At 56.3% G+C, this 26,137-nt stretch overlaps 1 protein-coding gene across 19 annotated transcripts in view; it reads right to left on the bottom strand.

Moving 5' to 3' along the window:
- The window catches only part of EPS8 (EGFR pathway substrate 8, signaling adaptor), a 611,221-nt gene that overhangs the window by 16,998 nt on the left and 568,086 nt on the right, over positions 1-26,137 (bottom strand). The window lies entirely within an intron of this gene.

Raw genomic sequence — 26,137 nt, 5'->3', positions numbered from 1 at the left:
CCCTCCATCACTACCCACCACACAGCACCCCCTCCATCACTACCCACCACACCGCACCCCCTCTATCACTACCCATCACACAGCACCCCCTCCATCACTACTCACCACACAGCACCCCCTCCATCACTACCCACCACACTGCACCCCCTCCATCACTACCCACCACACAGCGCCCCCTCCATTACTACCCACCACACAGCGCCACCTCCATCACTACCCACCACACAGCACCACCTCCATCACTACCCACCACACCCCCTCCATCATTACCCACCACACAGCACCACCTCCATCACTACCCACCACACAGCACCCCCTCCATCACTACACACCACACAGCGCCATCTCCATCACTACACACCACACAGCACCACCTTCATCACTACCCACCACACAGCACACCCTCCATCACTACCCACCACACAGCGCCATCTCCATCACTACCCACCACACAGCACCCCCTCCATCACTACCCACCACACAGCACCTCCTCCATCACTACCCACCACACAGCACCCCCTCCATCACTACCCACCACACCGCACCCCCTCTATCACTACCCATCACACAGCACCCCCTCCATCACTACCCACCACACCCTCTCCATCACTACCCATCACACAGCACCTCCTCCATCACTACCCACCACACAGCACCCCCTCCATCACTACCCACCACACTGCACCCCCTCCATCACTACCCACCACACAGCGCCCCCTCCATTACTACCCACCACACAGCGCCCCCTCCATCACTACCCACCACACAGCACCACCTCCATCACTACCCACCACACCTCCTCCATCATTACCCACCACACAGCACCACCTCCATCACTACCCACCACACAGCACCCCCTCCATCACTACACACCACACAGCGCCATCTCCATCACTACACACCACACAGCACCACCTTCATCACTACCCACCACACAGCACCCCCTCCATCACTACCCACCACACAGCACCCCATCATTATTACCCACCACACCCTCTCCATCACTACCCACCACACAGCACCACCTCCATCACTACCCACCACACAGCACCCCCTCCATCACTACCCACCACACAGCACCCTCTCCATCACTACCCACCACACAGCACCCCCTCCATCACTACACACCACACAGCGCCATCTCCATCACTACCCACCACACAGCGCCATCTCCATCACTACCCACAACACAGCACCCCCACCATCACTACTCACCACACAGCACCCCCACTCCATCACCACCCACTACACCCCCTCCATCATTACCCACCACACAGCGTCACCTCCATCACTACCCACCACACAGCACCCCCTCCATCACTACCCACCACACAGCACCCCCTCCATCACTACCCACCACACAGCACCTCCTCCATCACTACCCACCACACAGCACCCCCTCCATCACTACCCACCACACAGCACCTCCTCCATCACTACCCACCACACAGCACCCCCTCCATCACTACCCACCACACAGCACCTCCTCCATCACTACCCACCACACAGCACCCCCTCCATCACTACCCACCACACAGCACCTCCTCCATCACTACCCACCACACAGCACCTCCTCCATCACTACCCACCACACAGCGCCCCCTCATCACTACCCACCACACAGCGCCTCCTCCATCACTACCCACCACACTGCACCCCCTCCATCACTACCCACCACACAGCACCCCCTCCATCACTACCCACCACACAGCACCTCCTCCATCACTACCCACCACACAGCGCCCCCTCCATCACTACCCACCACACAGCGCCCCCTCCATCACTACCCACCACACAGCGCCCCCTCCATCACTACCCACCACACAGCACCCCCTCCATCACTACCCACCACACAGCACCCTCTCCATCACTACCCACCACACTGCACCCCCTCCATCACTACCCACCACACTGCACCCCCTCCATCACTACCCACCACACAGCACCCCCTCCATCACTACCCACCACACCCCCTCTATCACTACCCACCACACAGCACCCCCTCCATCACTACCCACCACACAGCACCCCCTCCAACACTACCCACCACAGAGCATCCCCTCCATCACTACCCACCACACAGCACCCCCTCCATCACTACCCACCACACAGCACCCCCTCCATCACTACCCACCACACTGCACCCCCTCCATCACTACCCACCACACAGCACCCCCTCCATCACTACCCACCACACAGCACCCCCTCCATCACTACCCACCACACAGCACTCCCTCCATCACTACCCACCACACTGCACCCCCTCCATCACTACCCACCACACTGCACCCCATCCATCACTACCCACCACACTGCACCCCATCCATCACTACCCACCACACTGCACCCCCTCCATCACTACCCACCACACAGCACCCCCTCCATCACTACCCACCACACAGCACCACCTCCATCACTACCCACCACACCCCCTCCATCGTTACCCACCACACTGCACCCCCTCCATCACTACCCACCACACAGCACCCCCTCCATCACTACCCACCACACCGCACCCCCTCCATCACTACCCACCACACAGCACCCCCTCCATCACTACCCACCACACAGCACCCCCTCCATCACTACCCACCACACTGCACCCCCTCCATCACTACCCACCACACTGCACCCCATCCATCACTACCCACCACACAGCACCCCCTCCATCACTACCCACCACACAGCACCCCCTCCATCACTACCCACCACACAGCACCACCTCCATCACTACCCACCACACCCCCTCCATCGTTACCCACCACACTGCACCCCCTCCATCACTACCAACCACACAACACCCCCTCCATCACTACCCACCACACCACACCCCCTCCATCACTACCCACCACACAGCACCCCCTCCATCACTACCCACCACACAGCACCACCTCCATCACTACCCACCACACCCCCTCCATCGTTACCCACCACACTGCACCCCCTCCATCACTACCCACCACACAGCACCCCCTCCATCACTACCCACCACACCGCACCCCCTCTATCACTACCCACCACACAGCACCCCCTCCATCACTACCCACCACACAGCACCCCCTCATTATTACCCACCACACCCTCTCCATCACTACCCACCACACAGCACCACCTCCATCACTACCCACCACACAGCAGCCCCTCTATCACTACCCATCACACAGCACCCCCTCCTCTATCACTACCCACCACACCGCACCCCCTCCATCACTACCCACCACACAGCGCCCCCTCCATCACTACCCACCACACTGCACCACCTCCATCACTACCCACCACACAGCGCCACCTCCATCACTACCCACCACACAGCGCCCCCTCCATCACTACCCACCACACAGCACCACCTCCATGACTACCCACCACACAGCGCCCCTTCCATCACTACCCACCATACAGCGCCCCCTCCATCACTACCCACCACACAGCACCCCCTCCATCACTACCCACCACACAGCACCCCCTCCATCACTACCCACCACACAGCGCCCCCTCCATCACTACCCACCACACAGCAGCCCCTCTATCACTACCCATCACACAGCACCCCCTCTATCACTACCCACCACACCGCACCCCCTCCATCACTACCCACCACACAGCGCCCCCTCCATCACTACCCACCACACTGCACCCCCTCCATCATTACCCACCACACAGCGCCACCTCCATCACTACCCACCACACAGCGCCCCCTCCATCACTACCCACCACACAGCACCACCTCCATGACTACCCACCACACAGCGCCCCTTCCATCACTACCCACCATACAGCGCCCCCTCCATCACTACCCACCACACAGCACCCCCTCCATGACTACCCAACACACAGCACCCCCTCCATCTATACCCACCTCACTGCACCACCTCCATCAATACCCACCACACAGCACCCCCTCCATCACTACCCACCACACAGCACCCCCTCCATCACTACACACCACACAGCGCCATCTCCATCACTACACACCACACAGCACCACCTTCATCACTACCCAACACACAGCACCCCCTCCATCACTACCCACCACACAGCACCCTCTCCATCACTACCCACCACACAGCACCCCCTCCATCACTACCCACCACACAGCACCCCCTCCATCACTACCCACCACACAGCACCCCATCATTATTACCCACCACACCCTCTCCATCACTACCCACCACACAGCACCACCTCCATCACTACCCACCACACAGCACCCCCTCCATCACTACCCACCACACAGCACCACCTCCATCACTACCCACCACACAGCACCCCCTCCATCACTACCCACCACACAGCACCCTCTCCATCACTACCCACCACACAGCACCCCCTCCATCACTACACACCACACAGCGCCATCTCCATCACTACCCACCACACAGCGCCATCTCCATCACTACCCACAACACAGCACCCCCACCATCACTACTCACCACACAGCACCCCCACTCCATCACCACCCACTACACCCCCTCCATCATTACCCACCACACAGCGTCACCTCCATCACTACCCACCACACAGCACCCCCTCCATCACTACCCACCACACAGCACCCCATCATTATTACCCACCACACCCTCTCCATCACTACCCACCACACAGCGCCATCTCCATCACTACCCACCACACAGCACCCCCTCCATCACTACCCACCACACAGCACCTCCTCCATCACTACCCACCACACAGCACCCCCTCCATCACTACCCACCACACCGCACCCCCTCTATCACTACCCATCACACAGCACCCCCTCAATCACTACCCACCACACAGCACCCCCTCCATCACTACCCACCACACTGCACCCCCTCCATCACTACCCACCACACAGCGCCCCCTCCATTACTACCCACCACACAGCGCCACCTCCATCACTACCCACCACACAGCACCACCTCCATCACTACCCACCACACCCCCTCCATCATTACCCACCACACAGCACCACCTCCATCACTACCCACCACACAGCACCCCCTCCATCACTACACACCACACAGCGCCATCTCCATCACTACACACCACACAGCACCACCTTCATCACTACCCACCACACAGCACCCCCTCCATCACTACCCACCACACAGCGCCATCTCCATCACTACCCACCACACAGCACCCCCTCCATCACTACCCACCACACAGCACCTCCTCCATCACTACCCACCACACAGCACCCCCTCCATCACTACCCACCACACCCCCCTCTATCACTACCCATCACACAGCACCCCCTCCATCACTACCCACCACACAGCACCCCCTCCATCACTACCCACCACACAGCACCACCTCCATCACTACCCACCACACAGCACCTCCTCCATCACTACCCACCACACAGCACCCCCTCCATCACTACCCACCACACAGCACCCCCTCCATCACTACCCACCACACAGCACCTCCTCCATCACTACCCACCACACAGCACCCCCTCCATCACTACCCACCACACAGCACCCCCTCCATCACTACCCACCACACAGCGCCATCTCCATCACTACCCACCACACAGCACCCCCTCCATCACTACCCACCACACAGCACCTCCTCCATCACTACCCACCACACAGCACCCCCTCCATCACTACCCACCACACCCCCTCTATCACTACCCATCACACAGCACCCCCTCCATCACTACCCACCACACAGCACCCCCTCCATCACTACCCACCACACAGCACCACCTCCATCACTACCCACCACACAGCACCTCCTCCATCACTACCCACCACACAGCACCCCCTCCATCACTACCCACCACACAGCACCCCCTCCATCACTACCCACCACACAGCACCTCCTCCATCACTACCCACCACACAGCACCCCCTCCATCACTACCCACCACACAGCACCCCCTCCATCACTACCCACCACACAGCACCCCCTCCATCACTAGCCACCACACAGCGCCCCCTCATCACTACCCACCACACAGCACCCCATCATTATTACCCACCACACCCTCTCCATCACTACCCACCACACAGCACCACCTCCATCACTACCCACCACACAGCACCCCCTCCATCACTACCCACCACACAGCACCCTCTCCATCACTACCCACCACACAGCACCCCCTCCATCACTACACACCACACAGCGCCATCTCCATCACTACCCACCACACAGCGCCATCTCCATCACTACCCACAACACAGCACCCTCACCATCACTACTCACTACACAGCACCCCCACTCCATCACCACCCACTACACCCCCTCCATCATTACCCACCACACAGCGTCACCTCCATCACTACCCACCACACTGCACCCCCACTCCATCACCACCCACTACACCCCCTCCATCATTACCCACCACACAGCGTCACCTCCATCACTACCCACCACACAGCACCCCCTCCATCATTACCCACCATACAGCGTCACCTCCATCACTACCCACCACACAGCACCCCCTCCATCACTACCCACCACACTGCACCCCCTCCATCACTACACACCACACAGCGCCATCTCCATCACTACCCACCACACAGCGCCATCTCCATCACTACCCACAACACAGCACCCCCACCATCACTACTCACCACACAGCACCCCCACTCCATCACCACCCACTACACCCCCTCCATCATTACCCACCACACAGCGTCACCTCCATCACTACCCACCACACAGCACCCCCTCCATCACTACCCACCACACAGCACCCCCTCCATCACTACCCACCACACAGCACCCCATCATTATTACCCACCACACCCTCTCCATCACTACCCACCACACAGCACCACCTCCATCACTACCCACCACACAGCACCCCCTCCATCACTACCCACCACACAGCACCTCCTCCATCACTACCCACCACACAGCACCCTCTCCATCACTACCCACCACACAGCACCTCCTCCATCACTACCCACCACACAGCACCCCCTCCATCACTACCCACCACACAGCACCCCCTCCATCACTACCCACCACACAGCACCCCCTCCATCACTACCCACCACACAGCACCCCCTCCATCACTACCCACCACACAGCACCCCCTCCATCACTACCCACCACACAGCACCCCCTCCATCACTACCGACCACACAGCACCCCCTCATCACTAGCCACCACACAGCGCCCCCTCATCACTACCCACCACACAGCACCCCATCATTATTACCCACCACACCCTCTCCATCACTACCCACCACACAGCACCACCTCCATCACTACCCACCACACAGCACCCCCTCCATCACTACCCACCACACAGCACCCTCTCCATCACTACCCACCACACAGCACCCCCTCCATCACTACACACCACACAGCGCCATCTCCATCACTACCCACAACACAGCACCCTCACCATCACTACTCACTACACAGCACCCCCACTCCATCACCACCCACTACACCCCCTCCATCATTACCCACCACACAGCGTCACCTCCATCACTACCCACCACACAGCACCCCCTCCATCACTACCCACCACACTGCACCCCCACTCCATCACCACCCACTACACCCCCTCCATCATTACCCACCACACAGCGTCACCTCCATCACTACCCACCACGCAGCACCCCCTCCATCACTACACACCACACAGCGCCATCTCCATCACTACCCACAACACAGCACCCTCACCATCACTACTCACTACACAGCACCCCCACTCCATCACCACCCACTACACCCCCTCCATCATTACCCACCACACAGCACCCCCTCCATCACTACCCACCACACAGCACCCCCTCCATCACTACCCACCACACAGCACCCCCTCCATCACTACCCACCACACAGCAGCCCCTCCATCACTGCCCACCACACCCCCTCCATCACTACCCATCACATAGCGCCCCCTCCATCACTACCCACCACACAGCACCACCTCCATCACTACCCACCACACCCCCTCCATCACTACCCATCACATAGCGCCCCCTCCATCACTACCCACCACACAGCACCACCTCCATCACTACCCACCACACCCCCTCCATCATTACCCACCACACAGCACCCCCTCCATCACTACCCACCACACAGCACCCCCATCCATCACTACCCACCACACAGCAGCCCCTCCATCACTACCCACCACACAGCACCCCCTCCATCACTACCCACCACACAGCACCCCCTCCATCACTACCCACCACATAGCGCCCCCTCCATCACTACCCACCACACCCCACCCCCTCCATCACTACCCACCACACCCCCTCCATCACTACCCACCACATAGCGCCCCCTCCATCACTACCCACCACACAGCACCACCTCCATCACTACCCACCACACCCCCTCCATCATTACCCACCACACAGCGCCACCTCCATCACTACCCACCACACAGCACCCCCTCCATCACTACCCACCACACAGCACCCCCTCCATCACTACTCACCACACTGCACCCCCTCCATCACTACCCACCACACAGCACCACCTCCATCACTACCCACCACACAGCACCCCCTCCATCACTACCCACCACACAGCACCCCCTCCATCACTACCCACCACACAGCAGCCCCTCCATCACTGCCCACCACACCCCCTCCATCACTACCCATCACATAGCGCCCCCTCCATCACTACCCACCACACAGCACCACCTCCATCACTACCCACCACACCCCCTCCATCACTACCCATCACATAGCGCCCCCTCCATCACTACCCACCACACAGCACCACCTCCATCACTACCCACCACACCCCCTCCATCATTACCCACCACACAGCACCCCCTCCATCACTACCCACCACACAGCACCCCCATCCATCACTACCCACCACACAGCAGCCCCTCCATCACTACCCACCACACAGCACCCCCTCCATCACTACCCACCACCCCCTCCATCACTACCCACCACACCCCACCCCCTCCATCACTACCCACCACACCCCCTCCATCACTACCCACCACATAGCGCCCCCTCCATCACTACCCACCACACAGCACCACCTCCATCACTACCCACCACACCCCCTCCATCACTACCCACCACACCCCCTCCATCACTACCCACCACATAGCGCCCCCTCCATCACTACCCACCACACAGCACCACCTCCATCACTACCCACCACACCCCCTCCATCATTACCCACCACACAGCGCCACCTCCATCACTACCCACCACACTGCACCCCCTCCATCACTACCCACCACACAGCACCCCCTCCATCACTACCCACCACACAGCACCCCCTCCATCACTACCCACCACACAGCACCCCCTCCATCACTACCCACCACACAGCACCCCCTCCATCACTACCCACCACACAGCAGCCCCTCCATCACTACCCCCACACAGCAGCCCCTCCATCACTACCCACCACACAGCACCCCCTCCATCACTACCCACCACACCCCACCCCCTCCATCACTACCCACCACACCTCCTCCATCACTACCCACCACATAGCGCCCCCTCCATCACTACCCACCACACAGCACCCCCTCCATTACTACCCACCACACAGCACCACCTCCATCACTACCCACCACACCCCCTCCATCACTACCCACCACATAGCGCCCCCTCCATCACTACCCACCACACAGCACCACCTCCATCACTACCCACCACACCCCCTCCATCATTACCCACCACACAGCGCCACCTCCATCACTACCCACCACACAGCACCCCCTCCATCACTACCCACCACACTGCACCCCCTCCATCACTACCCACCACACAGCACCCCCTCCATCACTACCCACCACACAGCACTCCCTCCATCACTACCCACCACACTGCACCCCCTCCATCACTACCCACCACACTGCACCCCATCCATCACTACCCACCACACTGCACCCCCTCCATCACTACCCACCACACAGCACCCCCTCCATCACTACCCACCACACAGCACCACCTCCATCACTACCCACCACACCCCCTCCATCGTTACCCACCACACTGCACCCCCTCCATCACTACCCACCACACAGCACCCCCTCCATCACTACCCACAACACCGCACCCCCTCCATCACTACCCACCACACAGCACCCCCTCCATCACTACCCACCACACAGCACCCCCTCCATCACTACCCACCACACTGCACCCCCTCCATCACTACCCACCACACTGCACCCCATCCATCACTACCCACCACACTGCACCCCATCCATCACTACCCACCACACAGCACCCCCTCCATCACTACCCACCACACAGCACCCCCTCCATCACTACCCACCACACAGCACCACCTCCATCACTACCCACCACACCCCCTCCATCGTTACCCACCACACTGCACCCCCTCCATCACTACCCACCACACAACACCCCCTCCATCACTACCCACCACACCGCACCCCCTCTATCACTACCCACCACACAGCACCCCCTCCATCACTACCCACCACACAGCACCCCCTCATTATTACCCACCACACCCTCTCCATCACTACCCACCACACAGCACCACCTCCATCACTACCCACCACACAGCAGCCCCTCTATCACTACCCATCACACAGCACCCCCTCCTCTATCACTACCCACCACACCGCACCCCCTCCATCACTACCCACCACACAGCGCCCCCTCCATCACTACCCACCACACTGCACCACCTCCATCACTACCCACCACACAGCGCCACCTCCATCACTACCCACCACACAGCGCCCCCTCCATCACTACCCACCACACAGCACCACCTCCATGACTACCCACCACACAGCGCCCCTTCCATCACTACCCACCATACAGCGCCCCCTCCATCACTACCCACCACACAGCACCCCCTCCATCACTACCCACCACACAGCACCCCCTCCATCACTACCCACCACACAGCGCCCCCTCCATCACTACCCACCACACAGCAGCCCCTCTATCACTACCCATCACACAGCACCCCCTCTATCACTACCCACCACACCGCACCCCCTCCATCACTACCCACCACACAGCGCCCCCTCCATCACTACCCACCACACTGCACCCCCTCCATCATTACCCACCACACAGCGCCACCTCCATCACTACCCACCACACAGCGCCCCCTCCATCACTACCCACCACACAGCACCACCTCCATGACTACCCACCACACAGCGCCCCTTCCATCACTACCCACCATACAGCGCCCCCTCCATCACTACCCACCACACAGCACCCCCTCCATGACTACCCAACACACAGCACCCCCTCCATCTATACCCACCTCACTGCACCACCTCCATCAATACCCACCACACAGCACCCCCTCCATCACTACCCACCACACAGCACCCCCTCCATCACTACACACCACACAGCGCCATCTCCATCACTACACACCACACAGCACCACCTTCATCACTACCCAACACACAGCACCCCCTCCATCACTACCCACCACACAGCACCCTCTCCATCACTACCCACCACACAGCACCCCCTCCATCACTACCCACCACACAGCACCCCCTCCATCACTACCCACCACACAGCACCCCATCATTATTACCCACCACACCCTCTCCATCACTACCCACCACACAGCACCACCTCCATCACTACCCACCACACAGCACCCCCTCCATCACTACCCACCACACAGCACCACCTCCATCACTACCCACCACACAGCACCCCCTCCATCACTACCCACCACACAGCACCCTCTCCATCACTACCCACCACACAGCACCCCCTCCATCACTACACACCACACAGCGCCATCTCCATCACTACCCACCACACAGCGCCATCTCCATCACTACCCACAACACAGCACCCCCACCATCACTACTCACCACACAGCACCCCCACTCCATCACCACCCACTACACCCCCTCCATCATTACCCACCACACAGCGTCACCTCCATCACTACCCACCACACAGCACCCCCTCCATCACTACCCACCACACAGCACCCCATCATTATTACCCACCACACCCTCTCCATCACTACCCACCACACAGCGCCATCTCCATCACTACCCACCACACAGAACCCCCTCCATCACTACCCACCACACAGCACCTCCTCCATCACTACCCACCACACAGCACCCCCTCCATCACTACCCACCACACCGCACCCCCTCTATCACTACCCATCACACAGCACCCCCTCAATCACTACCCACCACACAGCACCCCCTCCATCACTACCCACCACACTGCACCCCCTCCATCACTACCCACCACACAGCGGCCCCTCCATTACTACCCACCACACAGCGCCACCTCCATCACTACCCACCACACAGCACCACCTCCATCACTACCCACCACACCCCCTCCATCATTACCCACCACACAGCACCACCTCCATCACTACCCACCACACAGCACCCCCTCCATCACTACACACCACACAGCGCCATCTCCAACACTACACACCACACAGCACCACCTTCATCACTACCCACCACACAGCACCCCCTCCATCACTACCCACCACACAGCGCCATCTCCATCACTACCCACCACACAGCACCCCCTCCATCACTACCCACCACACAGCACCTCCTCCATCACTACCCACCACACAGCACCCCCTCCATCACTACCCACCACACCCCCTCTATCACTACCCATCACACAGCACCCCCTCCATCACTACCCACCACACAGCACCCCCTCCATCACTACCCACCACACAGCACCACCTCCATCACTACCCACCACACAGCACCTCCTCCATCACTACCCACCACACAGCACCCCCTCCATCACTACCCACCACACAGCACCCCCTCCATCACTACCCACCACACAGCACCTCCTCCATCACTACCCACCACACAGCACCCCCTCCATCACTACCCACCACACAGCACCCCCTCCATCACTACCCACCACACAGCACCCCCTCCATCACTACCCACCACACAGCACCCCCTCCATCACTAGCCACCACACAGCGCCCCCTCATCACTACCCACCACACAGCACCCCATCATTATTACCCACCACACCCTCTCCATCACTACCCACCACACAGCACCACCTCCATCACTACCCACCACACAGCACCCCCTCCATCACTACCCACCACACAGCACCCTCTCCATCACTACCCACCACACAGCACCCCCTCCATCACTACACACCACACAGCGCCATCTCCATCACTACCCACCACACAGCGCCATCTCCATCACTACCCACAACACAGCACCCTCACCATCACTACTCACTACACAGCACCCCCACTCCATCACCACCCACTACACCCCCTCCATCATTACCCACCACACAGCGTCACCTCCATCACTACCCACCACACAGCACCCCCTCCATCACTACCCACCACACAGCACCCTCTCCATCACTACCCACCACACAGCACCCCCTCCATCACTACACACCACACAGCGCCATCTCCATCACTACCCACCACACAGCGCCATCTCCATCACTACCCACAACACAGCACCCTCACCATCACTACTCACTACACAGCACCCCCACTCCATCACCACCCACTACACCCCCTCCATCATTACCCACCACACAGCGTCACCTCCATCACTACCCACCACACTGCACCCCCACTCCATCACCACCCACTACACCCCCTCCATCATTACCCACCACACAGCGTCACCTCCATCACTACCCACCACACAGCACCCCCTCCATCATTACCCACCACACAGCGTCACCTCCATCACTACCCACCACACAGCACCCCCTCCATCACTACCCACCACACTGCACCCCCTCCATCACTACACACCACACAGCGCCATCTCCATCACTACCCACCACACAGCGCCATCTCCATCACTACCCACAACACAGCACCCCCACCATCACTACTCACCACACAGCACCCCCACTCCATCACCACCCACTACACCCCCTCCATCATTACCCACCACACAGCGTCACCTCCATCACTACCCACCACACAGCACCCCCTCCATCACTACCCACCACACAGCACCCCCTCCATCACTACCCACCACACAGCACCCCATCATTATTACCCACCACACCCTCTCCATCACTACCCACCACACAGCACCACCTCCATCACTACCCACCACACAGCACCCCCTCCATCACTACCCACCACACAGCACCTCCTCCATCACTACCCACCACACAGCACCCTCTCCATCACTACCCACCACACAGCACCCCCTCCATCACTACCCACCACACAGCACCCCCTCCATCACTACCCACCACACAGCACCCCCTCCATCACTACCCACCACACAGCACCCCCTCCATCACTACCCACCACACAGCACCCCCTCCATCACTACCGACCACACAGCACCCCCTCCATCACTAGCCACCACACAGCGCCCCCTCATCACTACCCACCACACAGCACCCCATCATTATTACCCACCACACCCTCTCCATCACTACCCACCACACAGCACCACCTCCATCACTACCCACCACACAGCACCCCCTCCATCACTACCCACCACACAGCACCCTCTCCATCACAACCCACCACACAGCACCCCCTCCATCACTACACACCACACAGCGCCATCTCCATCACTACCCACAACACAGCACCCTCACCATCACTACTCACTACACAGCACCCCCACTCCATCACCACCCACTACACCCCCTCCATCATTACCCACCACACAGCGTCACCTCCATCACTACCCACCACACAGCACCCCCTCCATCACTACCCACCACACTGCACCCCCACTCCATCACCACCCACTACACCCCCTCCATCATTACCCACCACACAGCGTCACCTCCATCACTACCCACCACACAGCACCCCCTCCATCATTACCCACCACACAGCACCCCCTCCATCACTACCCACCACACAGCACCACCTCCATCACTACCCACCACACAGCACCCCCTCCATCACTACCCACCACACAGCAGCCCCTCCATCACTGCCCACCACACCCCCTCCATCACTACCCATCACATAGCGCCCCCTCCATCACTACCCACCACACAGCACCACCTCCATCACTACCCACCACACCCCCTCCATCACTACCCATCACATAGCGCCCCCTCCATCACTACCCACCACACAGCACCACCTCCATCACTACCCACCACACCCCCTCCATCATTACCCACCACACAGCACCCCCTCCATCACTACCCACCACACAGCACCCCCATCCATCACTACCCACCACACAGCAGCCCCTCCATCACTACCCACCACACAGCACCCCCTCCATCACTACCCACCACACAGCACCCCCTCCATCACTACCCACCACATAGCGCCCCCTCCATCACTACCCACCACACCCCACCCCCTCCATCACTACCCACCACACCCCCTCCATCACTACCCACCACATAGCGCCCCCTCCATCACTACCCACCACACAGCACCACCTCCATCACTACCCACCACACCCCCTCCATCATTACCCACCACACAGCGCCACCTCCATCACTACCCACCACACTGCACCCCCTCCATCACTACCCACCACACAGCACCCCCTCCATCACTACCCACCACACAGCACCCCCTCCATCACTACCCACCACACTGCACCCCCACCATCACTACTCACCACACAGCACCCCCACTCCATCACCACCCACTACACCCCCTCCATCATTACCCACCACACAGCACCCCCTCCATCACTACTCACCACACTGCACCCCCTCCATCACTACCCACCACACAGCACCCCCTCCATCACTACTCACCACACTGCACCCCCTCCATCACTACCCACCACACAGCACCACCTCCATCACTACCCACCACACAGCACCCCCTCCATCACTACCCACCACACAGCACCCCCTCCATCACTACCCACCACACAGCAGCCCCTCCATCACTGCCCACCACACCCCCTCCATCATTACCCACCACACAGCACCCCCTCCATCACTACCCACCACACAGCACCCCCATCCATCACTACCCACCACACAGCAGCCCCTCCATCACTACCCACCACACAGCACCCCCTCCATCACTACCCACCACCCCCTCCATCACTACCCACCACACCCCACCCCCTCCATCACTACCCACCACACCCCCTCCATCACTACCCACCACATAGCGCCCCCTCCATCACTACCCACCACACAGCACCACCTCCATCACTACCCACCACACCCCCTCCATCACTACCCACCACACCCCCTCCATCACTACCCACCACATAGCGCCCCCTCCATCACTACCCACCACACAGCACCACCTCCATCACTACCCACCACACCCCCTCCATCATTACCCACCACACAGCGCCACCTCCATCACTACCCACCACACTGCACCCCCTCCATCACTACCCACCACACAGCACCCCCTCCATCACTACCCTCCACACAGCACCCCCTCCATCACTACCCACCACACAGCACCCCCTCCATCACTACCCACCACACAGCACCCCCTCCATCACTACCCACCACACAGCAGCCCCTCCATCACTACCCACCACACAGCAGCCCCTCCATCACTACCCACCACACAGCACCCCCTCCATCACTACCCACCACACCCCACCCCCTCCATCACTACCCACCACACCCCCTCCATCACTACCCACCACATAGCGCCCCCTCCATCACTACCCACCACACAGCACCCCCTCCATTACTACCCACCACACAGCACCACCTCCATCACTACCCACCACACCCCCTCCATCACTACCCACCACACCCCCTCCATCACTACCCACCACACCCCCTCCATCACTACCCACCACACAGCACCTCCACTCCATCAGTACCCACCACACAGCACCCTCTCCATCACTACTCACCACACAGCACCCTCTCCATCACTACCCACCACACAGCACCCCCTCCATCACTACCCACCACACCGCACCCCCTCCATCACTACCCACCACACAGCACCCCCTCCATCACTACCCACCACACAGCACCCTCTCCATCACTACCCACCACACTGCACCCCCTCCATCACTACCCACCACACTGCACCCCCTCCATCACTACCCACCACACCGCACCCCCTCCATCACTACCCACCACACTGCACCCCCTCCATCACTACCCACCACACAGCACCCTCTCCATCACTACCCACCACACAGCACCCCCTCCATCACTACCCACCACACAGCACCCACTCCATCACTACCCACCACACAGCAACCTCTCCATCACTACCCACCACACTGCACCCCCTCCATCACTACCCACCACACAGCACCCCCTCCATCACTACCCACCACACAGCACCCCCTCCATCACTACCCACCACACAGCACCCTCTCCATCACTACCTACCACACTGCACCCCCTCCATCACTACCCACCACACTGCACCCTCTCCATCACTACCCACCACACCCCCTCCATCATCACCCACCACACTGCACACCCTCCATCGCTACCCACCACACAGCACCCCCTCATTATTACCCACCACACCGCACCCTCTCCATCACTACCCAACACACAGCACCCCCTCCATCACCACCCACCACACAGCACCCTCTCCATCACTCCCCACCACACAGCACCCTCTCCATCACTACCCACCACACAGCACCCCCTCCATCACTACCCGCCACACAGCACCCCCTCCATCACTACCCACCACACAGCACCCCCTCCATCACTACCCACCACACTGCACCCCCTCCATCACTACCCACCACACTGCACCCCCTCCATCACTACCCACCACACTGCACCTCCTCTATCACTACCCACCACACTGCACCCCCTCCATCACTACCCACCACACAGCACCCCCTCCATCACTACCCACCACACAGCACCCCCTCCATCACTACCCACCACACAGCACCCTCTCCATCACTACACACCACACAGCACCACCTCCATCACTACCCACCACACCCCCTCCATCACTACCCAACACACAGCACCCCCTCCATCACCACCCACCACACAGCACCCTCTCCATCACTCCCCACCACACAGCACCCTCTCCATCACTACCCACCACACAGCACCCCCTCCATCACTACCCGCCACACAGCACCCCCTCCATCACTACCCACCACACAGCACCCTCTCCATCACTACCCACCACACAGCGCCCCCTCCATCATTACCAGATTGGGATGTGTAGTGTCGGCTGCTAGGAGAGAGTTCCATTCTACCTGCGACACAGCTGTTCCCGCTGTTGGACTCCAATACACCCAGCTAGGTGACCGTGCAGCTGCCATAGCCCCGCACCATCCTCTGCAGCTCTCTATCCTGGCAACCAGCCTACGCTCCACACTGATAGCGGAGGACGTGGACCTGCTGCTGCTGCAGGAGGCGCCGGGGGTGGGAGTTCCAAGTGCAGGGTGCGGTCCCAGCTGCTCCAGTGAGTACGGATGGCCGCACACAGCGTCGTGCATGTCTTCTGGGATTTCCAGCAGGGACTTCAAAAGCATTGCGCAGCCTGTACCTCCTTTCACCGCGGCACCCCCCTTTCAGCCAGCAGCGAGTCAGGATGAATTGTCCATCTCGTCCCACCGCTGCGTATGGGTGATTGGACCAGTGGATCCAGCGCTGGATCCGTTGTCCAATCACATCTGCCTTGCTGACACGGTCGTGCTGAAAGCACTTATAATAGTGCCGCTTTCGCCACTGTTTTCAATGGGCTTTTACATCCCACTGCTTGGCCCCGCCCCCTGCTCTGTTCCCATTGTCACCGGGAGGCACTGCTATCGGTGCCTCCCAAACTGATTAAATGTATTAAAATAATTAGAATCATTTAAAGAAGATACTTATGGCACAGAATATGTGTCATAAGTATCTTCTTTGTATTATCTTAATTATTAATAACAGGGGAGGCACTGCCTCCTACCTCCTACCTCCCCTGCCTGCACTGATTAGCGCACAATTTCATCTACATGCCCATGGAACACTTATTGACCCAGTTCCACCCTCCGGGCCACAGGCGGAGATGAGATGTATACAGCATAGCTCAGATCACACGCAAGCGCAAAGAAACTTACGTGAATCTGACCCTTTGTGTTGGGATTTGAATGAAGTCTTACTGTGCAACATCTAAATGGCGCCATCTGTGTGGCCCAGTCCTGTGGGTGTAGTAGAAGTCTGGTTGCAGGCCCGACGCTACCCACTCAGCAAAGGGATGCAGTGCAGGTAGGTGCCAGAGTGGAGAGCCGCTCTCTCTGCTCTGCATCCCTGCGCTGCGCCGCCTGCCCCCCCTGCTGCCGGCTGCTGTGCCTGTCACACATACATACATACATACATACATACATACATGCCCTGCCCTTAAAGTTAATCTCACCTCATCGCTACAGCAACCCTGATAATCTCATTCACATCTCTCCCACACACTCATACCCCCTATCCTGTGCCCTCTGGAATGCCAGATCTGTTTGTAACAAACTGGTCCCCACTCATGACCTTTTCATTTCCAACTCCCTACACCTACTAGCCATTACTGAAACTTGGATTACGCCTTTTGACACTACTTCTCCTGCTGCTCTCTCTGCTGGGGGCCACACATTCACACCTCACACCCCGACCTGGGGGTCGCCATGGGGGTGGTGTACCAACTCATACCACCAGAACCATCCCTTACATTCTATACATTTGAGTTCCATGCCATATGCCTCTTCCAACCAGTCCATCTTAGAGTAGCTGTCATTTACCACCCCCCTGGCACTGCTTCCAAATTCATCGACAACTTTGCTTCCTGGCTTCCTCTCTTCTGAGATTCCCTCCATTATCCTAGGTGATTTCAACATCCCTATTGACATCCCCACACAATCCCCTGCCTCTAAACTCCTTAACCTCACCTCTTCACTTGGTCTCTCCCAGTGGACCTCCTCACCCTCCCATGTGAATGGGAGCTCACAGGATCTGGTCTTCACTCACCGCTGTGATATTTCTGATTTTTCCAACTCCCCATTTCCCCTCTCTGGCCACCACTTGCTCTCCTTTAACCTATCTCTCTCGACTTCCCCATCTCTACCTCCTAAGGCTACCATCACTAAGCATAACATTGAGGCTATTGACACCGCATTCCTTTCCTCCCTGTTTGACTCACTTCTCTCTCCTATTCTCTCTCTCTCATGCCCTGAACAATCCACTTCCACATACAGTACAATGCATCCCTTACTTCTGCTCTTGACTCTGTTGCTCCACCAACCACTATTCACCCTCGTAAATTAACACCTCAACCCTGGCACACCAAATGCACCAGATATCTGCAAAAATGCTCACGTACTGCTGAGCGACACTGGAGCAAATCACGCTCTAAGACAGACTTCCTTAATTTCAAACTTATGCTCTCATCCTTCAGTGCTGCCCTTTCTCTTGCTGAACAGTCATACTTTAAGAACCTCATCTCCTCCCAGTCTTCCAACCCCCGGCGCCTCTTTGCCACTCTCAACTCACTCCTCTGCCCACCTCCACCTTGTCTCCCTTCCTCACTCTCTGCTCTCGACTTTGCCACTTACTTCACATCCAAAATTGACTCCATACGTCAGGACATCACATCACACCAGACCATCAGCAACCAGCCTCCTCATCCCTCTCACCAACTCTTACATCTTTCTCCCATGTATCTGGTGAGGAAGTCATGGCCCTCATTCGGTCCTCTCCCATCACCACCTCCCCTCTTGACCCTATACCCTCCCACCTCCTCCGCTACCTCTCTCCTTCTGCCTGTTCCCATCTTTCCCACCTTCTCAATCTCTCCCTCATCAGGCACTGTCCCATCTGCCTTCAAGCATGCACTCATCTCTCCTATTCTTAAAAAACCTACCCTTGATCCAAACACTCTCTACAACTACCGACCCATATCTCTTCTCCTTTTGCCTCCAAACTCCTTGAGCGTATGGTCTACAACCACCTTACTTCCTTTCTTTCCTCACACTCACTGCTTGACCCATTCCAGTCTGGCTTCCGTCCTCTCCACTCCACTGAAACTGCCCTTACAAAAGTCTGCAATGACCTCCATGCTGCTAAATCTAAGGGACACTACTCTATACTTATTCTACTTGATCTCTCTGCTGCTTTTGACACTGTGGACCATCCTCTCCTACCGCAAATTCTTCACTCCATTGGTCTGCGTGACAATGCCCTCTCTTGGCTGTTCTCCTACCTTTCTGACCATTCTTTCTCTGTCTCCTCTCATGACTCCACCTCCCCCTCACTTCCACTAACTGTAGGGGTACCCCAAGGTTCTGTCCTTGGTCCTCTTCTCTTCTCTCTCTATACGTCCTCACTAGGTAAGCTCATTAGTTCTCTTGGTTTCCAATATCATCTCTATGCTGATGACACGCAAATCTATCTTTCCTCTCCAGACCTCTCCCCTGCTCTCCTCACTCGTATCTCCAACTGTCTCTCTGCTACCTCTTCCTGGATGTCCCAGGGCTTTCTCAAACTTAACATATCTAAGACCGAGCTGATCATCTTCCCTCCCTCCCGCATAACCTCACCTCCTACAATCTCATTATCTATTGATGGCACTACTATCTGCTCTAGCCCCCAAGTGACCTGTCTTGGAGTAATCCTTGACTCCTCCCTCTCCTTCAAACCACACATTCAGCACCTCTCAAAAACCTGCCATTTTCATCTAAAAAATATTTCCAGGATCAGACCCTTTCTGACCCAGGATGCTACTAAGACTCTTATCCACTCACTGGTCATCTCCAGACTGGACTACTGTAATCTCCTCCTGCCTGACATTCCTGACAAATACCTCTCTCCACTCCAATCTATCCTCAATGCAGCTGCCTGGCTCATCTTCCTCACCAAACGCACTACATCCACCTCTCCTCTCTTACTAGACCTTCACTGGCTCCCCTTCCCTTTCAGAATCCATTTCAAGCTTCTCACACTTGCTTACAAAGCCCTCACCCACTCCTCTCCCATCTACATCTCTGACCTTATCTCCCTTTACACTCCCACCCGTCCTCTTCGCTCTGCTAATGCACGCCGACTCTCCTGCCTACGGATTACTTCCTCCCACTCCTACCTCCAAGATTTTTCACGTGCTGCTCCAATTCTCTGGAATTCCCTACCTCTCCCCTTCAGACTCTCCACCTCTCTACAAAACTTCAAACGGGCTCTCAAGACCCATTTCTTTACCAAACCCAGCCAAATCTCATCTTAACCCTCTGTTCTACGCTCTCTATGTACCCCATCTGTGTCACCCCTGTCTGTCTACCCCTCCCCTTTAGAATGTAAGCTCTCACGAGCAGGGCCCTCTTCCCTCATGTGCTTATACTTTCTTACTTTAATAATCTTCAACTGCACCAAATCCAGCAGTCTTCTGCCACCTGATACTTATTCCAGTGTCATCTGCTGATGTAACTATGTGTATTTACCCTGTACTTGTCCTATACTGTCATCAACTGTAAGTTGCTGTTTTCCTGTTTGATTATTTGTTTATGTACTCTGTAATTGGGCGCTGCGGAACCCTTGTGGCACCATATAAATAAAGGATAATAATAATAACACACACACACACACACACACACACACACACACACACACACACACACACACACACACACACACACTGTGACAGGCAGCAGCCCCGGCAGCTTTAAGTGTCCTCTCCCCTCCCTGACTGTGTGGCAGCGCGGCCACTCAGTGTGCACTGTGCAGAAACTGAAGACCCGAAAAAGAGGCAGAGCTACTCGGAACGGAGGGGCGGAACTACATGGAACAGAGGGGCGGAGCTACAGGGGACCAGGCTGATCATCATGAGGAGGAGGAACAGGAGGATGGACAGATCCGGCAGCCACACTTCCTTTGGTAAAGAGAGTGAGTGATCTTGAGAAAGTGTGTGTGTGTGTATATGTATGTATGTATGTATGTGTGTGTGTATCTATGTGTATGACTGGGTGGGCTAAGTGTGTGTAAGGGGCACTACTACAGGGAGCATTTTGTGTAAGTGGCACTACTACGGGGGGATTTTGTGTAAGCGGCACTACTACAGGGAGCATTTTGTGTAAGCGGCACTACTACAGGGAGCATTTTGTGTAAGTGGCACTACTACGGGGGGATTTTGTGTAAGCGGCACTACTACAGGGAGCATTTTGTGTAAGTGGCACTACTACAGGGAGCATTTTGTGTAAGTGGCACTACTACGGGGGGATTTTGTGTAAGCGGCACTACTACAGGGAGCATTTTGTGTAAGCGGCACTACTACAGGGAGCATTTTGTGTAAGTGGCACTACTACGGGGGATTTTGTGTAAGCGTCACTACTACGGGGGGATTTTGTGTAAGTGGCATTACTACAGGGAGCATTTTGTGTAAGCGGCACTACTACAGGGAGATTTTGTGTAAGCGTCACTACTACGGGGGGATTTTGTGTAAGTGGCATTACTACAGGGAGCATTTTGTGTAAGCGGCACTACTACAGGGAGCATTTTGTGTAAGCGGCACAACTACAGGGAGCATTTTGTGTAAGCGGCACTACTACAGGGAGCATTTTGTGTAAGCGGCACTACTACAGGGGGATTTTGTGTAAGCGCCACTATTACAGGAAGCATTTTGTGTAAGCGGCACTACTACAGGGAGCATTTTGTGTAAGCGGCACTACTACAGGGAGCATTTTGTGTAAGCGGCACAACTACAGGGAGCATTTTGTGTAAGCGGCACTACTACAGGGAGCATTTTGTGTAAGCGGCACTACTACAGGGGGATTTTGTGTAAGCACCACTATTACAGGAAGCATTTTGTGTAAGCGGCACTACTACAGGGAGCATTTTGTGTAAGCGGCACTACTACAGGGAGCATTTTGCGTAAGCGGCACTACTACAGGGGGGATTTTGTGTAAGCGGCACTATTACAGGAAGCATTTTGTGTAAGCGGCACTATTACAGGAAGCATTTTGTGTAAGCGCAGAGCCGGCCATAGCTATAGCTAGGCAATTGCCTAGGGCATTTGATATGGCCAGGGGCATCAGCAGCTTCTGCTGATTAAAATGATATGCGGCATGCCTATATTGTGTGTGTAGCATTTCATATGCAGATACAGCCACAGTCTCACACAGTATATAGGCATGCTGCATATCATTTTAATCAGCAGAAGCTGCTTGTGCATCCTAGCCACATAGCAATGCAAATAAGATGCATTTTCATTAAAAAATTTGCCCGACGTTAGCACTGAGGCAATATTTATGAGGACACATCTGTATCCAAGCAGAGGCAGAGGTCACAGTGTTAGTGGCAGTGTGAGTGCTGTGTGCATGTGAGTGGGTTGGTTGTGCAGTAGTGTTAGGAATATGTGTAAGGAGCATTATGTGTGTCATGTAAAAATGCATTAATAATGTGCAACATATGTGTAAGGGCCACTATGTGTGTCATTATGTGTATAAGGGCATTAATAATGTGCGGCATATGTGTAACAGGGTAGTACTGTATGTGTGTCATTATGTGTATAGGGGCACTAATAATGTGCATCAAATGTGTAGGGGTCACTATGTGTGTCATTATGTGTATAAGGGCATTAATAATGTGTGGCATACTGTATGTGTAACAGGGTACTACTGTATGTGTCATTATGTGTATAGGGGCACTAACAATGTGCAGCAAATGTGCAGGGGGCACTATGTGTGTCATTATGTGTATTAGAGCATTAATAATGTGCGGCATATGTGTAAGGGACATTATGTGTAAAAGGGCATTAATAAAGGTTGTCATAATGTGTAAGCACATTATGTTTAGAAGGACATTAATAATGTGTCTCATATGTGTTAGGGGCATTACTGTGTGGAATTATGTGTTTAAGGTGCTCTTCTATGTGGTGTTGCGTATAGAAAGGGCACTACTGTGTCGTCTAATGTGAATAAAGAGCAATAGGGTGTAGTGTAATGTGAATAAGGAGCAATTCAGTGTGATGTAATGTGAATAAGGGGCTCTACTGTGAGGAGTAACGTTTATAAGGTATTGTAAGCGGCACTATTACAGGGAGCATTTTGTGTAAGCGGCACTATTACAGGGAGCATTTTGTGTAAGCGGAACTATTACAGGAAGCATTTTGTGTAAGCGGCACTATTACAGGAAGCATTTTGTGTAAGCGGCACTATTACAGGAAGCATTTTGTGTAAGCGGCACTATTACAGGGAGCATTTTGTGTAAGCGGAACTACTACAGGGGGAATTTTGTGTAAGCGGCACTACTACAGGGAGCATTTTGTGTAAGCGGCACTACTACAGGGAGCATTTTGTGTAAGCAGCACTGCTACGGGGGAGTTTTGTGTAAGCAGCACTACTACAGGGAGCATTTTGTGTAAGCGGCACTAATACGGGGGGATTTTGTGTAAGCGTCACTACTACGGGGGGATTTTGTGTAAGTGGCATTACTACAGGGAGCATTTTGTGTAAGCGGCACTACTACAGGGGGATTTTGTGTAAGCGGCACTATTACAGGAAGCATTTTGTGTAAGCGGCACTACTACAGGGAGCATTTTGTGTAAGCGGCACTACTACAGGGAGCATTTTGCGTAAGCGGCACTACTACAGGGGGGATTTTGTGTAAGCGGCACTATTACAGGAAGCATTTTGTGTAAGCGGCACTATTACAGGAAGCATTTTGTATAAGCGGCACTATTACAGGGAGCATTTTGTGTAAGCGGAACTACTATGGGGGGAATTTTGTGTAAGCGGCACTACTACAGGGAGCATTTTGTGTAAGCGGCACTACTACAGGGAGCATTTTGTGTAAGCAGCACTGCTACAGGGGAATTTTGTGTAAGCGGGACTATTACAGGGGGAATTTTGTGTAAGCGGGACTATTACAGAGGGGATTTTGTGTAAGCGGGACTACTACAGGGAGCATTTTGTGTAAGCGGCACTATTACAGGAAGCATTTTGTGTAAAGCGGCACTAATACAGGGAGCATTTTGTATAAGCGGCACTATTACAGGAAGCATTTTGTGTAAGCGGCACTATTACAGGGAGCATTTTGTGTAAGCGGCACTACTACGGGGGGAATTTTGTGTAAGCGGCACTACTACAGGGAGCATTTTGTGTAAGCGGCACTACTACAGGGAGCATTTTGTGTAAGCAGCACTGCTACGGGGGAATTTTGTGTAAGCGGGACTATTACAGGGGGAATTTTGTGTAAGCGGAACTATTACAGAGGGGATTTTGTGTAAGCGGGACTACTACAGGGAGCATTTTGTGTAAGCGGGACTACTACAGGGGGATTTTGTGTAAGTGCCACTACTA

This window comes from Pseudophryne corroboree, chromosome 6 (genome assembly GCF_028390025.1).
Source record: "Pseudophryne corroboree isolate aPseCor3 chromosome 6, aPseCor3.hap2, whole genome shotgun sequence".
Classification (NCBI taxonomy): domain Eukaryota; kingdom Metazoa; phylum Chordata; class Amphibia; order Anura; family Myobatrachidae; genus Pseudophryne; species Pseudophryne corroboree.
The sequence above is the reverse complement of the archived record's forward strand: the minus strand, read 5'-3'. Positions and strand labels throughout refer to the sequence as shown.